We start from the raw sequence: 17,666 nt of genomic DNA on the forward strand, positions 1-17,666 counted from the left end.
CCCCCTGTCACTGCCACCCATCAATCAGCCCCTAACCTGCCCCTTGCGGGCAACCTGATCACCCACCCACACCAATAGATCGCCCGCAGATCCGACATCAGATCACCACCCAAGCGTAGTGTTTACATCTATTATCTCCTCTAAACACCCACTAATTACCCATCAATCACCCCCTATCACCCTCTGTCACTGTTACCCATCAGATCAGACCCTATTCTGCCCCTTGCGGGCACCCAATCACCCGCCTACACGCTCAGATTGCCCTCAGACCCCCCCTTATCAATTCGCCAGGGCATTATTTACATCTGTCCTTCCCTGTAATAACCCACTGATCACCCATCAATCACCCCCTGTCACTGCCACCCATCAATCACCCCCTGTCACTGCCACCCATCAATCAGCCCCTACCCTGCCCCTTGCGGGCAATCTGATCACCCACCCACACCAATAGATCGCCCACAGATCCGACCTCAGATCACCTCCCAAGTGCAGTGTTTACATCTATTGTCTCCTCTAAACACCGACTAATTACCCATCAATCACCCCCTGTCACTGCTACCCATCAGATTAGACCCCTATCTGCCCCTAGGGCACTCAATCACCCGCCCATACCCTCAGAACGCCCTCAGACCCCAGCCCTGATCACCTCGCCAGTGCATTGCTTGCATCTATTCCCCCCTCTAATCACACCTTGAGACACCCATCAATCACCTCCTGTCACCCCCTAGCACACCTACCCATCAGATCAGGCCCTAATTTGCCCCGTGTGGGCTCCTGATCACTCGGCCAAACCCTCAGATCCCCCTCAGACCCCCTTCCGATCACCTCCCCAGTGCATTGATTGCATCTATTTTCCCCTCTAGCCACCCCCTAAGACACCCATCAATCACCTCCTGTCACCCCCTAGCACTCCTATCCATCAGATCAGGCCCAATACAACCTGTCATCTAAAAAGCCACCCTGCTTATGACCGGTTCCACAAAATTCGCCCCCTCATAGACGACCTGTCATCAAAATTTGCAGATGCTTATACCCTGAACAGTCATTTTGAGACATTTGGTTTCCAGACTACTCACGGTTTTGGGCCCGTAAAATGCCAGGGCGGTATAGGAACACCACAAGTGACCCCATTTTAGAAAAAGACACCCCAAGGTATTCTGTTAGGTGTATGACGAGTTCATAGAAGATTTTATTTTTTGTCAAAAGTTAGCGGAAATTGATTTTTATTGTTTTTTTTTTACAATGTGTCATTTTTCACTAACTTGTGACAAAAAATAAAATCTTCTATGAACTCACCATACTCCTAACGGAATACCTTGGGGTGTCTTCTTTCTAAAATGGGGTCACTTGTGGGGTTCCTATACTGCTCTGGCATTTTAGGGGCCCTAAACCGTGAGGAGTAGTCTACAAAACAAATGCCTCAAAATGACCTGTGAATAGGACGTTGGGCCCCTTAGCGCACCTAGGCTGCAAAAAAGTGTCACACATGTGGTATCGCCGTACTCAGGAGAAGTAGTATAATGTGTTTTGGGGTTTATTTTTACACATACCCATGCTGGGTGGGAGAAATCTCTCTGTAAATGGACAATTGTGTGTAAAAAAATCAAAAGATTGTCATTTACAGAGATATTTCTCCCACCCAGCATCGGTATGTGTCAAAATACACCACAAAACACATTATACTACTTCTCCTGAGTACGGCGGTACCACATGTGTGGCACTTTTTTACACCCTAAGTGCGCTAAGGGGCCCAAAGTCCAATGAGTACCTTTAGGATTTCACAGGTCATTTGCGACATTGTTGGTTTCAAGACTACTCCTCACGGTTTAGGGCCCCTAAAATGCCAGGGCAGTATAGGAACCCCACAAATGACCCCATTCTAGAAAGAAGACACCCAAAGGTATTCCGTTAGGAGTATGGTGAGTTCATAGAAGATTTTATTTTTTGTCACAAGTTAGCGGAAAATGACACTTTGTGAAAAAAAACCCAATTAAAATCAATTTCCGCTAACTTGTGACAAAAATAAAATCTTCTATGAACTCACCATAGTCCTAACGGAATACCTTGGGGTGTCTTCTTTCTAAAATGGGGTCATTAGTGGGGTTCTTATACTGCCCTGGCATTTTAGGGGCCCTAAACAGTGAGGAGTAGTCTTGAAACAAAAATGACCTGTGAAATCCGAAAGGTACTCATTGGACTTTGGGCCCCTTAGCGCAGTTAGGGTGCAAAAAAGTGCCACACATGTGGTATCGCCGTACTCGGGAGAAGTAGTACAATGTGTTTTGGGGTGTATTTTTACACATACCTATGCTGGGTGGGAGAAATCTCTCTGTAAATGGACAATTGTGTGTAAAAAAAATTAAAAAATTGTCATTTACAGAGATATTTCTCCCACCCAGCATGGGTATGTGTAAAAATACACCTCAAAACACATTGTACTACTTCTCCTGAGTACGGCAATACCACATGTGTGGCACTTTTTTGCAGCCTAACTGCGCTAAGGGGTCCAAAGTCCAATGAGCACCTTTAGGCTTTACAGGGGTGCTTACAATTAGGCACCCCCCAAAATGCCAGGACAGTAAACACACCCCACAAATGACCCCATTTTGGAAAGTAGACACTTCAAGGTATTCAGAGAGGGGCATAGTGAGTCTGTGGCAGGTTTCATTTTTTTTTGTCGCAAGTTAGAAGAAATGGAAACTTTTTTTTTTTTTGTCACAAAGTTTCATTTTCCACTTGTGACAAAAGTGGAAAATATACACTGAATGGGTTTTTTTTTAATCAAAAACATGTTTGTCCACATTTTTCGCGCTGCATGTATACAGAAATTGTACTTTATTTGAAAAATGTCAGCACAGAAAGTTAAAAAAATCATTTTTTTGCCAAAATTCATGTCTTTTTTGATGAATATAATAAAAAGTAAAAATCGCAGCAGCAATCAAATAGCACCAAAAGAAAGCTTTATTAGTGACAAGAAAAGGAGCCAAAATTCATTTAGGTGGTAGGTTGTATGAGCGAGCAATAAACCGTGAAAGCTGCAGTGGTCTGAATGGAAAAAAAAGTGACTGGTCCTTAAGGGGTTTAAAGCCCACGGTCCTCAAGTGGTTAAATTCGCACACAGCGTCATCCAAGCGATTTCGCTCCTGCATGCGAATTCGTCCGCGGAGAATCCGCGGCGATTTCCCACCGCACTAGTGGAAACGCACCCTTACTCTTTTCCTTTTCACTTAGCCAATAAATAGTTTCATCCTGATTCAAAACTCCTTGCTTTTAGGCTGCATTTCCACTTGTGCGGTGCGAATCGCCACGGTAAAAATTTGCATGCGGATGCGAATTTCGCATGCGGGTGTATACGAATTTTCATGCGAATTTTCATACGAATTCGCATGCACACGCATGCGAAATTCGCATCCACATGCAAATTTTGCCGCAGCGATTTCGCCACGCAATAGTGGAAACGGGCCCTAACATGGTACTATACTCTATTGTTACTACTTACTTTTAATGTTAACTTGGCTTGCAGTGTGCGTTTTGATATGGTGCATACCTCTTCTTAGATAAGAAAGAGGGATACCTTTAACATGCTCCTGCCATACCTCTTATCAAACTCCCACCACACTCTTAGAAAAACGTACCACAAAAAATTCATAAGCAGAAGGTGAATGGTAATTTTTATAATTCAAACAGACACGCATAGCTCACAACTGTCCCTCTTTCGGAGGGACAGTCCCTCTTTGGGAGCCCTGTTCCTCTTTCCTCCTCATTTGTCCCTCTTTCAGGACGTTGTCCCTCTTTCTTTGTAAATATATGTATTTCTCTACTAAAAATGTGTTTGATTGACTCTAAACGTTATTCCCATCCTTTAAATTGATATTTTACTAATTTTAAAATATTAATAAGAAGGAAAATTAACCAGGAGAGAAAGGACCAGTGTGGTTTGAATTATAAAACAACATATTTTTCTTATAAAATCTTTATGGTATGCTTGACTAATGCTACGTACACACATGCGACAACGATCGTTCGTTGAGAACGACGAACGAACTTTTAATTGATGAAAGAATGACCTAAGTAAAGTTAGTTTTAAAAGGTGTGTAACGATCTGATCGTTAGAACGAACGTTACATCACGTAAAGCAACTATTGCGCCTGCGCATAAAAATGAGAAGTTTCATGGAGAAATAGCGAAATGCGCATGTCAAGCCTAGTACGAACGACCGTTTACAACGATGTACTTCTTTTGCAAACGATCGTCGTTGGTAAAAATCCGCCGAGACAGAACTTTCTTTTGTAGCGATTTGGCTCGTTCGTCGTTTGCCTTAATAGTCGGTGGTTCGTTTTTTGTAACGATCGTCGTTGGTAAAGATCGGGGAATGATCGTTACAAACGACTATAGTCGCATGTGTGTACGCACCTTAGGAGTGTGGTGGGGGCGTGGTCAGGGTTGTGACAGGGGCGTGGCGTAAGTGTCCCTCCTTCTCATCTCAAAAAGTTGGGATGTATGGACACGGGATCTTTCAAACTTCATCATATTCATTTTAATATTTGAAAATAAGGAATATATGAATTTAAAATGAATGGGAATAAAGTTTAGGGCTAATTAACCCCATTATCAGTAGAAAAATACATATATTATTATTAATTAGTATTTATATAGCGCCGACATATTACGCAGCGCTGTACAGTGTATATATATATATATCTCTTGTCACTAATTGTCCCCCAAAAGGAGCTCACAATCTAATCCCTACCATTGCCATATGTCTATATTATGTAGTGTAAGTACTTTTTTTTTTTTAGGGGGAGCCTATTAACTTATCCGTATGAAACCGGAGTACCCAGAGGAAACCCACGCAGACACGGAGAGAACATACAAACTCTTTGCAGATAGTGCCCTGGCTGGGATTCGAACCAGGGACCCAGCGCTGCAAGGCGAGAGAGCTAACCACTACGCCACCGTGCTACACACATGCTAGACTTAACTTTGCCGTTCTGTCCGCTCAGGGCCATCTCAGACGAAGCAGGAAGTAGAAACACTGCAGATTTATTGCAGGATTTGTATCAGCTGTTACAAAGAAATGGTTTTCTGTAAAGGTTAGTATGCTGTTGCTTATCTTTTACAGTAGAGAGGAAGTTCTGAGTTCAGGTTGGCTTTAACAACTTCTGCTTCCAAACATTTATAGTCTACTAGCTGACCTAAGCCCATTTACAAAAAGGGGTTTTGGTCTCTTCACGCCGCCGCCAGTCAGTGCATGGACGCACCCGCCCACCGCGCGCACACACGTCAGCCCTCTCGTCCGGCCAGCCCGCCTGCCCTGCGTCCTGACCCAAAGGCTGTTAGTGCTTGACATGCGCAGTATCTCAAAGCACTGACACAGTGACAGATGCAGGGACACTTGCGTTTTATTGTATAGGGACACTTGCGTTTTATTGTATAGGATATGGGCTTTATCCTCCTCTACTTTATCCTCCAGTCTAGCTTCCCCCTCATTGTCCCACCCCTGTTTGTGCTGGGAGTCACAGTCACACTGTCGCAGCTTGGGGATCGCTGTCTATGAGCCTCGTGGTGTGGTCTGAGGTCAGGCGCCATCTTAGATTCATCTTCCCGGGCTCCATGTTTCGTTTGCAACTTGAAAGCATAATGTAGCAATCCATGCAGGGTGCCAAAGATGTCTGGGGGTGCAGGCAGCTGTGCGGCACAAGTGGGTAAGTGGGACACTTTTGCTGGTGTGCTGGCTGAGGCCATTGGAGTCACTGCATGGAACTCTGCTTCCCCCTTCCTACATCCAGGCGCCGGAACTGGAAATCCCTCAAACGGGTTCTGTGGCCCTTTTTCAAAATGCAATGTAAATGAGTTGATATGTTCCTTTCATGTGTACAAATCTTTTTTCCCCTGTCTCGTGTAGAAACAGCTGGGCTGTCTCTCTCCTGCTCCTTTCTAATTATTTGTCTAGTTAGATGAATATTGTGCTGCAGGAAGAGGCAGACAATACAGCAGCTATTCCTCCCTACTATCTGCCTCTCCCTCCCTATGCTGCACATCATCCTATGAGTCATCACTGACCTTGGTGCAAGTTCCAGAGAGCAGCAGTAAGGTCTGCCTCCTCCTGTGTGGCTGACAGCAGGGGGGAGAGCTGTCTCTTGTGGCTTCAGCTCAGCACAGCTCCTCCCTGTAAAGGAGATAATCAGGGACAGAGCTATCCTCAGAGCTATCCTCTGCCATCATCTGCCTACTGCACCTTCTGCACTACTTATTTAGTATGTTGATTCAAACTGCTCATTATTATTTCAGTTTCTATATATCTCTATATACACATGTACACACATATATACAGGGATACTGGGTGAAAAGCGATGACCTGGAAGCACTTCCAGCGTCAATTGCCATTGCGGCCATCTTGGAGAAAAGGATTAAAAGTTATATTTTATCATTTAAGTTGTTTATTGGCAGCGGAGAGCAGCGAAAATAGGTGGAATTAAGAGGGGGAATAAGGGGGGACACAATGATATGTTTATTTTAATGTGCTAGAAATTCATCACAGATCTTCTTTAATCCTGTTTGATGTGCAATGAAGTGCTCAGCTGTAATATTCGACGAAGCAGAATGTGGATTATGCTCAGGGAGGAAGTGACAGTACTCCTCCCCTAGCCCATCCCTAGGAACTTAACTCCCTGTTTATGGTTCCCAATACTATTGTTACTGCACACAGTGCTCAGGAGAACTGCAACAAGTGTGGGCTTGGGATACTGAGCTTGGAACAATAGTGTACTAATACAGCTATCAGTACACTATTGTTCCGAGCTCAATCTCCCCAAGCCCACACATGTCGCGAGGGAGTAGGGATGGTCGGAAATGACCATTTCCGATTCCATGGAAATTCTGATTACTGCAAATGCCAATTTCTGGTTTCAGTTCTTTTCCGATATTCCATTGTTATGATTTTTGTTTTTTCCAGTATCCACTTATCCGATTTTCAAATTTCCAAGGAGTATTTTATTTGCTATTTTTTTGCATCAAAGAATCCATCGGAAATGCGGAAATTTCAATTCTGCAGAATTTAAATGAGCATCCCTAGAAGGGAGGGAGCCCACGATCTGAAGGGGACTAGAGGAAGCCCCAGGTAAGTATAAATGTTTTACATTCATTCGTCTCACATTTACATTAATTCAGTTTCCTTTAAGATTATGTCACTGTTGGGTCTTATAGACCCTATAATCAATACATAAGAAACCTGAATTTTTACCTTTCATTATTAAAGCAACCCTGACATGAGAAAAAAAAAAGACTAAAATACTCAACTAAGAAGAGAGAAGGCCCTAGATCCCATAGAGCCTTCCCAGTCCTTTCTCTGGGCTTGATTCACAAAGCCATGCAAGCTTTTTAGCACGGGTGTGCTAAACAGTTAGCACGTGAAGTGCCGTTTGCGGACTTTTGCGCGTGCAAAGTGCCGCAATTCGCGCAATCGCGGCACTTTGCGCACGCAAAAGTCCGCGAACGGCACTTCACGTGCTAACTGTTTAGCACACACGTGCTAAACAGCTTGCACGGCTTTGTGAATCAAGCCCCCTGTGTCCTTGTTTCAATATTTAGGATCTGTACTCCGCCTTTGTGCATTGCGTCCATCTTTGGAAGCACTTCCAAGGAGTCTCGAAAGCGACAAATTTGCAATTAGGAAGCACTAAGCCTAAGGCTGATCACTGACACTATGAAGAGAGAGCATGACAGCATGAAGGCGGAGAGATGTGAGGGAATTCATGAAAGGGGAGAGATATGAGGGGCTGCATGGAGGGGTAGAGATATGAGAGTCAGCATGGAGGGAGAGAGACTGGGGAACTGTATAGGGGAGGGAGGGGGAACCACTAGACACCTGAGAACTCTATTGGAAGAGGTGGACACTAGACACTAGAGAACTGTATAAGAAACGGTGGTCACTAGACACTAGGGAACTGTATAAGGGAGGGAATGCACTAGACACCAGGGATCTGTATAGGGGAGGGAGGACCAGTAGACATTGGGGAACTGCTTAAGGGAGGAAAGGAGTGCAACTAGATACCAGAGAACTGTATAGAAGAGGGAGGACCACTAGACACGGTATAGAGGTAGGAGAACAGAGGCACCAGCAGGAAAAAGTGGATAAAAACTTTAAAATGTGCTGGGAGGAAGTGGTGGACTTACCTCCATAAAGCAGACACGAAAGACTGTCTGAATAGCAGCAATCACATTTATTAAATAGTACCCCAAAAAAGTGCAATGCGTTTCGCAGGCCCAGCCCGCTTCATCAGGCAATAAACATGGGGACAAAACAGAATTTCGGCAATAGCAGGTGTAGCCCCTCACTGAAGACACTGAAGAACTGTATGAGGGAAGAAGAATCACTAGACACCGGGAACTGTACAGGAAAGGGAGGGGCCATAAGGTGTCAAGGTTGCCTCGTGACCTGGTCCCAGTTTTCTAGTTCACCCACTGTGTATTTGAGTTTGACACACCTGCTGTATGGGATACAGAGCCTTGTCCCTTCTTAGGTGAGTATCAAAGTATTTTTTCTTCAGGTCGCTTAAAGAGACACTGGGGGAGATTTACGCATTACAGACAGTTTTTTCTCTTCTTAATCTGTTCTAACCAGCAGGGAGAACAGTTCTGGATAATAATAAGATTCTTCTTAAATCCTAGGTAATAGTGACAATTTAGCATGAATTTCTAGAGCTGCACCACAGTTAAGAAAAGTGCAAATCCATCCCTAAACTGCTGCAGATTAAGAAGTGCTTGTTAGCAGTTCTACAGGTGTAGAACTGCAAGCTAGACATGATTGCAGAGTGCAGGCTAGACATGATTTGTACGGGTACGGAATGACAATAGTCATTTGGAATTCTTGACTGCAATATGTTCACGAGAAAAGCAAAATGTCATCTTCAAATACTTTCATGCCTTTTAAAGTCATTTGTGAAGTGAAATCCTCACTAGTAACAAGCAGATTTTTCAGTTACTAGTGCACAGTTTAGAATGTCACAACAATATCAATATCACCACTGTGCTAGAGGAGGCGTACGCGTTTCTCAGATTTCACAGTAAAAAAATGTTTGAGTGTACAATTCTGACACTTTTTTAAAAACTGATGGGCAAATGAATAAGGCTATTTACTGTCAATTGTATTGGATTCAAATAGTTCTCAAAGTAGGTCAAAGCGAAGTGTTCTTTTCTGACGTATATATATTTAATCCAAGAAAGAGGAAAGCAAGGCTATCAGGATACATAGTTATCCTCCTGCAGACTTTGGTTATATGAGACAAAAAGGAGGAAGATGAGCAATGTGAGCTCCAGATGGACGGCAATCCACCGGGACTCATGTTAAGAATATGGAGCTCATTAATTTTAGATTTTCAATTCACAGCAGCTAATGATAAGCAGGTTTTAGTGAGCCTTTTGGGAGCAGAGATAAGAGCAGTGTGGTATATGATATACTGCACTGACAGGCATGGGAGAATAATCCCTGATACCAGATTGTATTTTACCAACACAAAACTGCTTAGCTTATAAAATAATGTGTTGGAAGTAAATGGCTGTGTGAAGTCTTATCCTCTTAAAAATCCAATGTCTATTGAACCTTAAAAATAAACAAGTTATTTTATGCAACACGGCCAACATATAAAACATTGCTTGCCTATGCTGTTCAAACATCTGTTGTTATTGCCCAACGTGTCAAAAGCCAAGTGACATAAATATACCGCACATTTTTTATATTTTAAGTATAATTCTAACTCTACCATGCAAAACATATATATATTAAATGTGTGTTTCCATTTTTACTCTCCGTTGTCAGAACCTGACCCAGTCTATTAGCTGAAAGTTCAGGGTCAATATCACAGGCAGCTGATCTCTGCAATTATATAATCATTAACAGCAGGAGGCTTTACAGATGCCATGATGTTAAGGAACATTTTTTACAGACACACTTCATTGCTCTTGGCATCTGGGAGTGTTGTATGACAAATTTAAGTCAACTTTCAAACTTGTAAGATTAAGTTGTCTTCCCATTCAAAATCATTTAGAAGGAAGCGTTAGTAATGATTCAATGCTCTGCATTAAAAATCTGCATAAAATTAAGTGTTTCACAAAATAATGGTGTTCAGAGCCAGGAAAAGGTCCTCCAGCACCCAAGGCTGAGACACCAAAGTGTGCCCTCCCAGCCGTCACACACTGATTGCTATTAGAATAAGATGCACCACAGGGCCCCCAACCCCCCAACACCTTAATCTCTAGTTATCTGGCTTGCAGTCACTGTCATGTATCCCCTTTTCTCATTTCTCTGCTTTTAGCCCCCTATACTTTCCTACAGCCTTAGAGTACGCGGGGCCTTGGGCGAGTGTCATATGTGCCTAGAGACAGGGGAAGGAGGGACGCACTGGATGCTGCTGGGTGGGGAAGGAGGAATGGGCTGGATGCTGCTGGGTGGGTAAGAAGGTATGCGCTGGATGCTGCTGGGTGGGGAAGGAGGGACGCGTTGGATGCTGCTGGGTGGGGAAGGAGGGATGCGCTGGATGTTGCTGGGTGGGGAAGGAGGGACGCGCTGGATGATGCTGGGTGGGGAAGGAGGGATGTGCTGGATGCTGCTGGGTGGGAAAGGAGGGACGCGCTGGATGCTGCTGGGTGGAGACTAAGGGACGTGCTGGATGCTGCTGGGTGGGGAAGGAGGGACACGCTGGATGGTGCTGGGTGGAGAAGGAGGGATGCGCTGGATGCTGCTGGGTGGGGAAGGAGGGACATGCTGGATGCTGCTGGGTGGGGAAGGAGGGACGCACTGGATGCTGCTGGGTGGGGAAGGAGGGACGTACTGGATGCTGCTGGCTAGAGAAAGAGGGACGTGCTGGATGCTGCTGGGTGGGGAAGGAGGGAGGCGCTGGATGCTGCAGGGTGGGGAAGGAGGGACGCATGCTGCTGGGTGGGGAAGAAGGGACGCTCTGGATGCTGCTGGATGGGGATGGAGGGATGCGCTGAATGCTGCTGTGCTGCTGGGTGGGGAATGAGGGACCCTGTGGGTGGGGAAGTAGAGACTTGCTGCATGCTGTGTTGTGTGCTGCTGGGTGGAAAATTAGGGAAATGCTGGGTGTGTAGAGAGGGTCATGCTGTGTGGGGAAAGATGAGTGTGCTGAGTGAGGTGGTAGCTAGCACAACACTGGGTGCTGCTGCTTACCAGATCTCTCAGGCTGGTCTGCATGGTCCGCCCTCTTTCTCTTCTCCTCAGTCCCTTCTGGTGCAGGTCGTTAGTGAGAGAGATCTCGCTCTGTGCCTGCCACATGTGCCCTGGGGATTCTAACTTCCCATTACCCCCGGTGTAGTGACAGAATGGGGAGCCCCGCAGATTGTGCAGCTCTGTTGGTTCTGCGCATGTGGATGTAGTACGTGCGTGCTGCGTCATCCCCCCTCGCTGCAGCGTGAAGGAACTTAGGAATAGAGTATAATTTCAGTGCTGCTCTGCTCCGCCCCTCGCCGCCGAATTCAAATAGATGGTTGAGCGCAGCAACACCACATCCCCCCCATCCCACCATCCTCTATCAGGCAATACAAGGATATAACAGAATCAGCACCTCTCTAATCCAATGCCATTTTTATATTTACATTGCAGAAAATTATGCGGAGGATATCGGGGAGGGCAGTAGGGGGCTATTATGCTGATGACAGTGCTGGTGGTGGGTGGAGGCAGCAACAGAAACATAGGCATGCGTCTTACATTGTCACGTTCTGATGACGTGTAGCCCGATGCTCTAGTACGTGATGACGTTTCCCTTCAGCGTGCTGGGCTGCTCTCGGGCTACTCATTCTGTCATTGCACCGGCAGCGCAGCGAGATCTCTCGAAACTGACGTATGATGTCAGCTACGTCTCTCCATTGGAAATCCCGCATCCACTGACATGCGGGAACTGGGGTGGAGGACGGGCATATTTGTAACTTATGTGTCAGCTGTGGTGATGCGGCTGCTCCCCGATGTACTGAAGCCACGGAGTAATCCGAGGCCCTTACAGAGGATGCGGGGCCCCATTCAGGTGCGGGGCCTGGGGCGATTGCCTCACTTGCGCCCCCAAAGGCCACCTCTGCATTCCTAGTGGTTTGGGTCACCCTGGACTGCTTGGTTACTCTGTTCTCTCTGCTTCAAACACAGTAGGGGCATGATAGCTGAGTGAGTTGTGCGCCCCCTCCTACACTGCGCCTTGAGGCTGGAGCCTCTCTCGCCTCTGCCTTGGCCTGGCCCTGATGGTGTTTCATAAGTGAGGTGTCTGTATTATCAGTCTCACTGGCAATTAAGCTGATGGCTAGAGATAATTGAACATGCCTTATTGGGAAAAAAGTCCTCCAATTTATGATCATTTTGCATGTTTACACTTTTTGTTAATTACATTCAAGTCAATGGCTCCAACTTCAGCAGTTAATAGCAAAACCCCCAATTATACTAGAATTACCAAAATTGCAGGATATCTTAAAATGTACTCAAGCCGAGGCTCAGGTACAAAATGAGATATTTACCTAAAGAGAGGGAAGCCTCAGGATGCTATTGACGTAAACAGTGGTTACTGAAATAAAATGTACAAATATATTTAAGTGGATAGTGAATAAACAACAATCAGCCATGGTGACAGAGTAACATGCACTGAAGCTCTGGCAGTTTTCTTGGAATGGAGTTATTAATATGACCCTGTGGTGAGTGGGATATGTAGGCTGCTATATTTTTTTCCTTTTAAACAATGCTAATCTGTGCGTCAGGAGTCATCTGGCTTTTCTGGTGATCCTCTTCATATAAGATGTACTTCACGGGGAAGCAGAACTTCACACTTGTCAGGCAGTTCAGCCTTTCATCAGCCGGCCTCTGGTCAGTTTAATGCAACTGAATGACAGTATTTGTAACCTCACACGTGTCAGAGAAACTGCCTCACTTTGCCACCATGTGACTCCATCTCCTTCCATCTGCCTATACCGAGTGCTTTCCAGCATCCAGCAGGAGCAGCAGACAGGTGTTGGGTTCACCACATTCAGCTACCTATGTGAAACAGGCCTGATTCAAGCCACAGACCCAGAGCAACCATAAACATCAGGTGCCCTGACTAAAGTTGCACCACACTAATGGCATACTTGTTCCAGGTATGTGATTCAGACACTACTGAAGTTAGAAGCATCAGCAAGACAGCCTGGCGTCATTTACAAGGGAACACATTTGGAAGCATCTATGTTTCTTCCACTGCCTGGTCATTTTAAATAAAATCAAATAGAGAGTTTAGAGCTGTTGCTGTAGAAGGCCATCTGCTACAGTGGAAGTTCTATATGGTCCAGACTCAGTCATAATACTAACAAAAAGAGTGCCAGAGAGTTGCACAGGAGTTCAAAGACTGCAGAGAGCCACCTGTTGGTGAGTGGTTAAAGCGGACCTGAACTCAGAACGTCCTCTCTGCTCTAAAAGATACGCAACAACATAATAACCTTTAAAGAAAAACATTTCTTTGTTACAGCTGATACAAATCCTGCAATAAATCTGCACTGTTTCTACTTCTTGCTTTCATGGAAGCAGACATATTGTGAACATCCTGTGCTTTCAAATGAGTTTATCTGTCTTACCGCCATGGAAGTCAGGTGACACATGGAAAGATCAAATTACAGCTTGTGATTAGGCACAAATGAGTGGGAATTAAATGGGCTACATACAGGGTGCTCTACTCTATGTTTTCCTTCCATTCTGTGCAAGAGTTCAGGTCTACTTTAAAAAAAAATCTTAGTAGTGGGTTAGATGTCTTCCCAAGTCCCTATAGGTTAATAATTACACATTTATTTTGTGCCACAAGACAAGCTATTTGTGTACACTGGAAGGACCCTGATCCCCAATCTTGGTCATACATAACAAATTTGGTTAATTTAAATCTAGACATGGAACATAAGTTAAGAAATACTTATTCTTAAGGCATCAACCAACAACTCTTAAATTATTAATCTTTTGGTCCATAATAATTATAATGCCCCTAGTATTACTTAATAGAGGCTTGAGAAAAGAAGACAGGTGAAGAAGCTTGATATATATTTATAGTTATACTATCTTTATGTTTGTTCATTTGTTTGTCTGTGTTAATGTTTGGTACTTTGGCAGTACAAGGATACACAATACCACTACCAGTATGTCATGTGCCTGATATTTCAAATTACCTCAACTTTTACAGCAACAACCCTCTGTAACTTCTGCTAATAGAACATGCTTATACTACTTGAACACGTTATGTTCAAACCTATTGTTGAAGGATATTCATTTAGCACATTGTATGGCCGATTGGCTCTTGTATACATGACAGCTCATTTGCATTTGTATTATTCTTATAGTTAATTCAGTCTGTACTTTCAAGTACTGTTTTGTGTTGTGTTATATACTGTATATTTGAAAATTCTCAAATAAAAATTTAAGTTAAAAAAATAAATAAATCTTAGTGCCAGATACCTTTGACATTCTAAGTGGTTCAACCCTCAGAAGGACTGGAATGACCTAAGCCATAGGAGCAGGGCCGGATTACCGACCAGGCAACAAAAGCAGTCGCTTGGGGCCCCATTCAGAGTCAAAGGGGCCCCATTAGCACATAAACCAGCCCTTGCCATCCTGTCAGCGGTGGCTGGATGGTATAATGGTTAAAGGGACTCTGAGCAGTGCAGTTACTATGGAAAGATGCATATCATTTTAAAGCTCTCTTTCTCCTCTTTCCAATGATATCTAAACGGCTGCTCTATGCCTTTTAGTTTTCGATATTTTCGCGATTGAAATCGCGGCCACAGGACGACTTTTCTCCAAAGTCAGCCGTGGCTGGATGGTATAATGGTTAAAGGGACTCTGAGCAGTGCAGTAGCTATGGAAAGATTCATATCATTTTAAAGCTCTCTTTCTCCTCTTTCCAATGATATATAAACAGCTGCTCTATGCCTTTTAGTTTTCAATATTTTCGTGATTGAAATCGCGGCCACAGGACGACTTTTCTCCAAAGTCAGCCGTGGCTGGAAGGTATAATGGTTAAAGGGACTCTGAGCAGTGCAGTAACTATGGAAAGATTCATATCATTTTAAAGCTCTTTTTCTCCTCTTTCCAATGATATGTAAACGGCTGCTCTATGCCTTTTAGTTTTTTATATTTTCACGATCGAAATCACGGCCACAGGACGACTTTTCTCCAAAGTTGGCAGCTCGATTCAGCACAATGCAATGAAATATAAGGAACCCAGGGGGATATAATTACAAACATCATGCTGGTAGGTGTGAGGATGTAATGAATTAGTTGTGGGTATGCTTAAAGGCATATCCACAGGCACTGCTTGGAGTCCCTTTAAGGGCTCTGCCGCTGACACAGGAGACCAGGGTTCGAATCTCAGCTCTGCCTGTTCAGTAAGCCAGCACCTATTCAGTAGGAGACCGTAGGCAAGTCTCTCTAACACTGCTACTGCCTATAGGGCGCGTCCTAGTGGCTGCAGCTCTGGCGCTTTGAGTCCACCAGGAGAAAAGCGCGATATAAATGTTATTTGTCTTGTCTTGTCAAATGATGCCGTGCGCTGCTGATTGTCTTCAGAGCCAGGCTCTCCTCCTAGGTCCCCCTCCTGCTACTGTGCGCTCTGCCGCTGCCCACTCCACCCTCCCTTCCCACAGAGAACCACAGCTGCAGCAAGAATGATATGGCAAACGCTCACTCACCTATCCATGATCCAAGCAATAGAGATCCCGTCATCTGAAACCCATCTGTCTCTTCTACAGTGCAGCCGCTCGCTCTGAACTTCCTGATTCTCAGATCAGACATGAAGTAGGAAGTAGTAATAGTAGTAGTAACAGAGCGGCAGCACTCTAGAGGAGACAGATGGGCTCCGGATGACGGGACCTCTATTGCTTGGATCGCAATAGGTGAATGTGATTCATCTGGTGCTGTCATTCTCCCCCACTGCGGCTGCCTTCTCTGCTGGACTATCGTATTCACTGGGATGGAGGCTGCATGGTGGCTGTCTAGTTTGGGAGGAAATTGGTTGTTCGGTGGTGGGAGTGGTTATGTAATTCTGTCTGGGGAACGGCTTCTGGTTTGGCGGTGTCCAGAGCTTTCTGCTATTGCCAGGCTGGAGATGTAGGGGGAAAGTGCTGCTGCTGTGATATCTGGCGCCCTCTTCACAGGGGTGCCCCAGCCCCTGAGTGCAAATGTCCCAGCCATTCATCTCTCACTCTGCATTTTGCCGCTGCTATTCCCTGCATTGTGCACCCACAGAGGAAAGCATGCTGTTGCCCATAGCAACCAGTAGCTCGGCTGCCCGGTGTGTGCGACATATTGCTGTGCAGCTGCATCTTCTGATTCTATTACGACATGATGGGGGGCCCAAATCAGTTACTTTGCTTAGGGCCCCATTTAGCCTTAATCGGGCTCTGCATAGGAGACCCCATGAAGGTGGATAGCAATTGCTAAGATAGGGTAAGAAAGGTTAGTAGTTCGAGGCCACAATTTTGAAGCCAAAAGTTCTAGAGGTGACACATCAGAAGGCTGGGCAGTAGCAGCTGCAGTACCAGAAGTCACCTTGGGAGGCTGGGCAGAAGCAGCAGTAGTATCAAAAGTCATGTGGTAAGGCTGGGTATTAGTTTAGTCAGGAACAGAAGAAGCAGCAAGTGTAATGTGGTCACACTGTGCTGCAGTAGAAAATGTTATCTGGTGAAATTGACAAAGATAAGAGCATTCAGTAGAAAAAGTAAAATGTTTGCCATTTAAACTGTAAGAAGAATTTTTTCTTACAAAAAAAAAACCAAAAGAGGATGTGTTATAAGGAGAAGATGAATAGATAACCAAAAGAGAGAAAACAAAAATTCCCCTTACCCTGTCAGTATCATGTAGAAAAAGTGCCTCATGCATGGGAGGAATCATGTTTACTACTGGCGCACAGGGCTAGAGGGTTTTTATATTCCCTTAGTTAAAGGCACTTCCCTTTTTTCCTTATGTATTCCTTATATAGATACCCAAGTTTATCCAGATTGCTTAAGGCCCTGTTTCACTCTGAAGGTTGGTACAAAATCACCACTATTTTGCCACAATTCTCATTCAGGGAGTGATTATTATTACCTGAATAAGAATTGCAAATGCAATGGCAGGATAAATTTGCCACGATTTTCAATATGAAACAGACTGGTTTTCACACTATGTTATTTTCTGCTTTTTCTCTGCTCTCCACCAGGCTGCTATGTCAATGCTGTGTCATATCCTGTTCTGCTGCTGCTATTTCTCTGCTCTCCACTAGGTTGCTATGGCGATGCTGTGTCTGATCCTCCTATGTCTACAGAATTATATTATGCTACTGATATTAAAGGCTCAATATCTCAGAGCTCCTACACACTCCAATTTTGAGGGTAGGGAGGGGACCTCCCGAACTACCTCTGTGCCAGATTGCATCCCCCCAGCCTTACTGGTTCACAGCATAGCTTTGATAAAGAGGTGTAACTACAAGGGAGCAGGCCCTGCAACTGCAGGGATGTCCAGAGCTGTAAGGGGGACCAACTACTACAGAACTTTCTCAGATAAAGCAAGCCATCCTTCAGATCAGGTGTTTTTGTGGCTACACTTCTTATAGAGGTGAAGCTTATGATGGTCACACTTGTTTTAGGACTTGCAAGACAGGCCTCCAAGCTGTGAGGGTCAC

This window comes from Hyperolius riggenbachi, chromosome 2 (assembly GCF_040937935.1).
Source record: "Hyperolius riggenbachi isolate aHypRig1 chromosome 2, aHypRig1.pri, whole genome shotgun sequence".
Taxonomy (NCBI): domain Eukaryota; kingdom Metazoa; phylum Chordata; class Amphibia; order Anura; family Hyperoliidae; genus Hyperolius; species Hyperolius riggenbachi.